Consider the following 8,602-nt stretch of genomic DNA (forward strand, 5'->3'; position numbering starts at 1 on the left):
ACATTTTGTAATGACTTATGCCATGTTAATGTGATATCGGAGTTAGAATGACCATCAAAATCAATAGGGTCCCTGAGCAGGTGCCCTGCATGCCAGTCGGTATTCGGACATGATTGCTACAAGTTTAGATAGCTGGATAAACTAACTAACAATCAAAAAATGGTTAGCTGACATGGCTAATTGAGTGACTGTCAGTAACTGACATTAATTGCACCTGGTATATTCTACTATTTTTACTCTCAATAGTAAGTTGACACCCCCATCTGAGTCGCCCCCCCCAAAAAAATATGTTCTCCCCCTACTGGGAAGGGTGATATGAGGGAATTACATAATATTGAGAAAGGTTTCTTTCATGGTGTGATGATAATGTCTGGTGTGATGATAACGAACAAAATTACAATTTCACCACGTTATCAAGCGTGAATTTAGGAAAAAGTCTAAAGATCTATTTTATTTCAACATGGTGACTGATAGTGTCTCTAAACCATATTGATAAATCTGATTGAGTGGGGAGAGGATTTCTGCCAATACTATATGGTTACTGATTAAGAGGGACAGACACATTTGGCTTAACTTCACTGCTGCCTAACTGAATCCTGCTCCAATAAGAGATAAAATGAGAAGAAAATGCTGAAGAGTTCCTTGCACGTGAAACGGGCACAATGCCTCTCTTTTGGACTGAGATAGCTTGACAGGAACTCATCTTAATGTACACGCACTTCAGTCGCTTGTTCGGAACACATTTTTTTTACAGCAGCGTTACACAATTTACATGGATTCGAAAGGATATTATGGAAAACAGAGAATTGACCCCTTTTCTTTACACGTTTTCCTGGAGAGAGAAAACATTTGTTATACTGTACATGAAATAGAAATACCCCAGATGAGATGTTCTCAATACTTCTACCAGCAGGAACTATCCAATGAAATGTCTCTAACTGTAACTATCCCAAAATCGTTTTAACGTCACTTATGCACTACATCCCTTCTGAGAGTCTGTTGGCCTGAAGGCATTTTTTTCTACTTCCTGCAAAGCTGCATCTGCCAGGGCACTCTCTAGTCCATCAAGAAACCACCACACATGCATGTCTAAGAGACTGTCACTGGAATGTGTGGCAACAATTAACACACGTATAAACCAACCAACCATGTGTCTATAGCAAATCCTATATGCCAGATAGCTAAGTCATTCCAAGTCTGGTTTGTCTCTGCAGGGTGCCTGTCGAGTCCATTGAGATGCATGGTGCATGTCAGGCAGGTGATTACTTTCATCAGAAATGCACAAGGGAGGAGGAAGTGGTGAAGATTCACAACATGGGACTGCATGGCCAACTAGTTCTTGTTATTGTGGAATTCATGATTGAGGAAATGTCCTCAATAATGTCCATATGAACCGTGAGGGGACAGAAGATCCATTCATAGCTATCAGACAAACCCTGTGGCAATTTGCAGCACAGCCTCATCTATATCAATCATCTAAATTAACAAGGATGCTTTTCATCTCCCACAGCAAATCAGATATCCCATCTTATTATACATTCCACATTCAGAGCACACCTTACCAGTAACTCACATTAACTCACAGAGGAGAGGACTCTGGCAGCCATGGAGAAAGCAGATACACTATTACCACTAGCATGATACAAATAACACATTTGGTCATCCAGTAATAATTATTTAATGTAAGAGCAGACTAAAACCATTCAGATTCTCAAATATCTAGTATGCATATTAAAGGAGCAGGTTTAGTTATGCCTCTGGCTACAGTGAGAGTATGCGGACTCATCTGTTAGCCCCCATCTAGATCAGATCAGATAAGGGCACTGGGCAACAGTAGCAGAGTACCATGAGGCTGATGGACAGATGTTAGGATTAGTCCTGTGTTGATCACTAGGAAATGAGTTTGACTGGTGGCCAGGGGCGTAGTGGTGAGCAAATCTCCGCCACTTCTCAGAATGGTGCTTGTTTAATAAAGTTTAGATCAAAGATGAATCAATGTCTTGCAAAATCACTTACTGATTCATTAGTATTCTACATGGGCCTAACATACCGAATATAATACTAACATAATGTTACTGTTTGACAAAAAACACCACTTAATTTCTTATGAAATGTTAGGATAGTTCTGCTGAATGGTCGCATCTGATGCGACCTTAACTCAACAGCGTGCACTCTAGGCTAAAGGTGTGTTTTGATTGAAACAACATACAGGTAGGCTGTAGCTTGTTAATGCCATCTGCTCTAAAATTAGCTGAAACAGTAGCTACTTATATCATTATGAAAACTAGATGCATATTCCCATAAAACTGATTGAGATCAAATGGTTGGCATGCAGATGCAGATTGGACGTTTCACCCATAAAATGTGATGAATTATCATTCACAATTGACAGTGATGATGGCCTAATTTGGTGTTTGAGGGTAATATAAACATATCATTTTCTTTGAGGCAATATAGGCTACAGTATGTGTAGCCATAGGCAGACTTGCATTAGGAGGATGCATTTTATGCATATTTTAAAACGATATTATTAAATAAACTACCTGTAGGTACAAACTTGGATTGACAAAATGATGACTACATAAAAACTGTTTTGCTCCGGAATAAAAAATGAATAGCACTACTCCACTGCTGGTGGCTGAAGATAACTAATGTAGGAAGGATGCTATTTATGATATTGATATTAACTATATTGACATGTATTTACATTTCCTGACAAACCTATGCATACTTGCAAAAAAATGTACTTGTATAGCCTGTACATGATAGAAAGAATGTAGAATATAATATTTTCTGGAATATTTATGTTTGGCTAGACATAGGACACTATGACCGCAGTTGGTCGTCAACTACATAATCAACAAATCCGGCATGGATTATGATAGGGAGTCGACGCAAGGGATTAGGCTACCAAACATCTGCACGCACTAATCAGTGTGGTGGCACACAGCTACTGAATTTGTAGCCTACTTCTAGCATGATAGCGCCCTAACAAAATCAACACTCGGGCAAATCAGATCACTATACCGTAACTCCAAGTGGGTTACGCACGCGTAAAATGCACGGGGGACCCTGTTTACTGACGTAAAATAAAGCCTACTCAAATGTTGTAAATATGGGATAACACTTGTAGGCTATAGGCTATGATTATTCACGCAAAAGTTACAGAGGTTCCTTTTCACCTGCAGTGTGGGCTATAAACCTACTATGGACTAGCCTGCTATAGTTTCTAACACTGGTTGAACAATTCCACTTGAATTAAATACAATTTCAAACAGGCTAATGCAAATAAATAAACAAACTACTTTGACAATAGAGTCTATTCGATTAGTTTACAACAAGACACCAATAACAGGCTAATAATAGTCGAATAATGGCAATAATAATAGCCTACTAAATACTAATAGCCTACTAAATACTACTAGGCCCTTTAAATAATAATAATGATAGGCTAATAATAAGAATAACAATAAATACTCTTACCGTATGTGTAATTATCCTTGCAATTGGTATTTCTTTGAAATAATCCGTGTTTTGATACTCCTAACAACATTCTGTACACAGACATCACTGTGTTGAATCGTGGCAATGCTGTTGGTGAGTGAGTTGGGCGGCTATGCACAATTAATACCCGTCCCTCACTAGAGTGCAAAAGGTATTGTATCACCGACCGAATACATTCAAATAGTAACCTACTCTATGAATGTCGCTTTCGTTGTTTGCAATATAGGTAAATAGTGCACAGTTTAGCAGTTTGCTTTACGGAGCTCCCCGCGACTGTTGATAACTAAAGACGTACTTACAGTGATGCACCAGTTTCCCTCCCCTACCCGGAGCAGAGCAAGCACACGAGCTGTCTCTCGGCGAGGCACTCAGTCACCGCACCGAGCATCCAAGCGGCACAGACCCTTCTGGGTAGTCTAAGTGGTCGGGATATAATAGAACAAGTCTTTCAGTTGGGCTCTAATACAAAACAGCTACGCGAGCTGTAAAGCAGCCCAATTCAGCATTACCCGGCAAGTATCGTAAAATACTATGTTTCCCATTGATTAGAAATGCAGCGTCATGCCATCAATGCATGAATAATTCTACCTTCTCCTACAGTGGCGTGCGCTGGCACGAGAGAGACACCTCCCACATATTTAGGACTTGTCTTGAGGAAATATCTGTTACAATAACTTTAAAGTTCGCTGGCATCATTATAAAACAGTAGTCTAACTAGATATAGGCCTATTAACACGAATGTGATAGCTAGGCAACCCTAATAGATGAAACGAAAAACAAGTGTCTATTCAAATGTTTAAAAGGTATTCTGGCTTCCAAAGACTACCAACAAAATGATAACAATTGTTCATTTAAACCGTGTCTGAGAGCTTTTTAAAACATATTTTTCCATACAATATTTTCTGTAGTGTCTGAAACTAGCAAGCAGACGGGTAATAACCCGAGGTTTATCCTTTTAGAGGCAAGGTTTAGTGTCCTCACTCTAAATGGATCAGCCTGTAACCCTGAGAAGACTACACCCAGAATGCATTAGCTGATCAAGTATTTATCTCTTCTTAATGAGATCACATCTCGCCATTTGGATATTGCATTTTCCAGTCAATACAATGAAATTCCACTAAATTAAGCAGAATTGGCCGATGTTAATAAATATTTCTCATTGACAACAATGAGACGGTTTAAAGGATATAGGGTTGTACCTTGTGAGCAGGAGGTCCATGAGGTCAGTTGGAGAACCTTAAACCTTTACATCTACATCTTAATCAATTAACTGATTCTATCAACATCTGTGACTACCAGTGGAATGCTCTAGTACCACTCCATAGACACATCTCTCTCTCGCCCTCTGTATGTGTGTGTGTGTGTGTGTGTGTGTGTGTGTGTTTACTACGCTAATAACAAAACATCATCCTCTTGGGAACATACAACAATCCACTAGGTGGCAACAAACTTTCAAGTGAGTTGTCAAAATAAGCCCCTTTGTGCCAGAGGTAATTGTCAGTAGCCTGCCATACTGACATTTGAATTCAGTTGTTGTTTATTTATTTCCACTTAGACGTACAGGCACCAAATTATTGACTTATTCATTCATATAGAGTAAGAATGTTCTTAAAACATTTCCAAATTGTCTGTCTGTCTCTCTGTCTGTCTATCTAGCTCTATACCTATATCCATTGTACTGTAGATGTATGAATTGAATTAAACACGTAAGTCTGCTTAACCTAATTAATTCAACCTTTGATCTCTTACTTTTCCATTATCCTCATAGAAGTGTTAATTATAGTAAGTGGGATTTAAGAAAATCTACTCCTTTTAAAATAGTCGATGGAAAAAACGGCAATAATTAAGGAGAATTAGATAATATTCCCAGTGGGCATTGCAAAGAAGTTGGTATGGAAAAGAGCTTCAGTACAGAAGACAGAGAGAACTGAGAACAATGACCATAACTAACATAGTTCTTATTGTCTGTTTGCAAACATATTTAACTATAATATTGTATGATTTTACTTTTTCAGATGATTTTAGTTGTTTTCCATATGCTTGTGCATCTATGTTTTTATTTCCCTGTTGAGCTGTAAACAATGTCTTTGTTTTCACTCTGAGCTTGGTAATGACTGCATTGCCAAGACATTTAACCCCCAGACTACCTGTCTTCTTGCTAAGGATAGAGAACTCTCTGAACCAAGAAATAGAGCCAGTTATACTCCACAAATGGAAGAGCTTTTTCACCAGAATAAATACTTTAGATTGGATTATTAACTAATCGATAGAAGCATCAGGTATGTGCTAAACTATCAAGACTGACACATTATGAAGGCACAGCGTTATCTGGACCCAAGGGGTAGTTAATTAAGCTGAGCTGTTGTTGATTTGGGGTGAGGGCTCTGCCTCTCCTGTTATGACTTACTGTATAGATATACCGTAACATAGCATACTTACTGACTGTATGCCATAGAGGATTGACACTAGATAATTATGTTAGAAACCCTGACACAGCCTCCTGAGTGGCGCAGCGGTCTAAAGCACTGCATCGCAGTGCTTGAGGCGTCACTACAGACCCGGGTTTGATCCTGGGCTGTGTCACAGCCGGTCGTGACTGCGAGACCCATGAGGCGGTACACAATTGGTCCGGGTTAGGGGAGGGGTTGGCCGGCCGGGATTTCCTTGTCCGATCGCGCTCTAGCGACTCCTCGGGCCGGGCGCCTGCAAGCTGATTGCGGTCGCCAGCTGGACAGCATTTCCTCTGACAAGTTGGTGTGGCTGGTTAAGCGAGCAGTAGGGCTTGGCAAGGTCGTGTTTTGGAGGACGCATGGCTATCGACCTTCGCCTCTCCCGAGTCCGTAGAGGAGTTGCAGCGATGGAACAAGACTGTATGCAAGCAAAATAGAAGCAACTCTTATGAAAATGGCATCACACATTACAGCTGCTCTGATATATCAAGCTATTTTGCTGTGAGATATCACATCCAGGGTTGGGTGAAACCCAAGTGTGAACAAGCGAGCTCTCATTGAAATTTCTAAGAAAGGATAAAAGCATCCCATTCCAGCCTCTGAACCACAGAGCAACACATGAGATAGAGCAGAGCTGTCATCCTCATTAGCTAGAGTCTCATTAGTCAAGCTGCATTTATCCAGCCATGCTCAGGAAGTCCTAGTTTATCAGGCCTTTTTATCGATGGATATGGGGTCATTACTAGGAATGGACAATATTTCCTGTCCAGTTATAATTAAGTCATGGTGCTACATTCATTCAACAGTAAGGTTATAGCTTGACAGACACAGCTGATAAAAGCCTTCTGGAAAGGCTGGGGTGGGGTTGGGCTTGGCTGTATTGTTACAACCCTACTTCTCCTTTTAACAATACCACATCCCACTGGGCACAGATTCAACATCTATTTCACGTTGGTTCAATGTAATTGTATTGAAATATCATAGAAAGAACATTATTTCAACCAGTGTGTGCCCAGTGGTATATACAGTGAGCTTCTTGTTTTGGTTTTGTACTCCAGCACTTTGGATTTGAAATGATACAATGACTACGAGGTTAGTGTGCAGACTGTCAGCTTTAATTTGAGGGTATTTTCATCCATATCGGGTGAACCCTTTAGAAATTACAGCACTTTTGTTCAGAGCCCCCCAATTTTAGGGGACCAGAAAGATTGGGACAAATTCACTTATGTGTTAAAGTAGTCAAAAGTTTAGTGTTTGGTCCCATATTCCTAGCACGCAATGATTACATCAAGCTTGTGACTCTACAAACTTGTTGGATGCATTTGCTGTTTGTTTGGGTTGTGTTTCAGATTATTTTGTGCCCAATAGAAATGAATGGTAAATCATGCATTGTGTCATTTTCACTTTTATTGGAAATAAAAATATAATATTTTCAAAACACTTCTACATTAATGTGGATGCTACCATGATTACAGATAGTCCTGAATGAATCGTGAATAATGATGAGTGAGAAAGTTACAGATGTGCAAATATCATACCCCCAAGACATGCTAACCTCTCACCATTACAATAACAGGGGAGGTTAGTATTTTTTTGAGGGGTAAGGTTTTTATACCTCTAACTTTCTCACTCATCATTATTCCCGATTCATTCAGGATTATCTGTAATCATGGTAGCATTCACATTAATGTAGAAGTGTTTACAACCATATTATTTTCTTATTTACAATAAAAGTGACTCCAAAAATGACACAATACATGATTTACCATTCACTTCTATTGCACAGAGAAGAATCTCCCCCCGTTGGAGTTTAAATGGCCGGGTGGGGGCTGGGGCTGGGTGGGGGTGAGGGGGGATTAGGGTACATGGGGGGTGCATGTATATTAATGAGGACTATGTCACCAGCAACTCAGTATTTAAGCAAATGTTGTCTGTCTGGCATTGCTGTCACCTTGTTTTGGTCGTTAAATGGCCGGGCCACCATAAGGTGCTCGGTAGATTTAACGAGAAATACTCTGTGTGCTTTCCTACGAAGATGAGAAATCTTGACACAGGCAAGTTTAAAGGTGCTGCACACAATATTTTTTTTAATTGTTCATTGTAATTTCAGAAAATGTCCATAATATATCAGCAGTAATAGTGTAATGATAGTTTTTTTTTACAGTTTTACTTACCTGCCAGTGTTGTGATTGGCTGTGTTATTCGCCTATTGATTTCTGTTGTCAAAATGGGACAACTGTTTTGACCATGTGGCTGTGTTATATATGTGAAATCAGGTTATGGGGCCAATGTAGAAATCACTCTGTCATTTCCTGGTTGATAAAATTCTACACTGTTCATTCAATTTCAGTTTATGTGAGAAGACAAGCACTGAATTGTGTAGAGAATCATTGTACCATCTAAATGGCTGTGAAATATATTTTCAATAACAAACCAAAAAGTTTTTACAGCCGTTTGAAACTGGTGGACCACAACCGAATGTAAAAGGCTCAAGCGTTACGTGGAAATGTGATGTGGGGGAGGGGGAGATTTGTTTTGAATGCAGCCTAGTGCTGTTGCAATTCACCTAGCTTCCACATAGGAGAGACATTCTGATAAATTCTAGGTGTAGCACCTTTAAGGGTTCTTATGTTGAATGTTGACATCTT

General features: G+C 39.6%; 1 protein-coding gene across 3 annotated transcripts in view; it reads right to left on the minus strand.

Moving 5' to 3' along the window:
* Window positions 1–4,091, minus strand: part of LOC115207538 (contactin-4-like) — a 242,940-nt gene extending 238,849 nt beyond the window's left edge. For 2 of the 3 annotated variants that reach the window (XM_029774694.1, XM_029774692.1), the window contains exon 1: window positions 3,484–4,091. The gene's annotated coding sequence lies outside the window, so the exon portion shown is untranslated. The remainder of the gene's footprint in view (window positions 1–3,483) is intronic. The other variant, XM_029774693.1, reaches the window with a different exon arrangement.
* Between the last annotated feature and the right edge of the window lie 4,511 nt (window positions 4,092–8,602).

The sequence above is a fragment of the Salmo trutta genome, chromosome 14 (assembly GCF_901001165.1).
Source record: "Salmo trutta chromosome 14, fSalTru1.1, whole genome shotgun sequence".
In the NCBI taxonomy this organism is placed as follows: Eukaryota; Metazoa; Chordata; class Actinopteri; order Salmoniformes; family Salmonidae; genus Salmo; species Salmo trutta.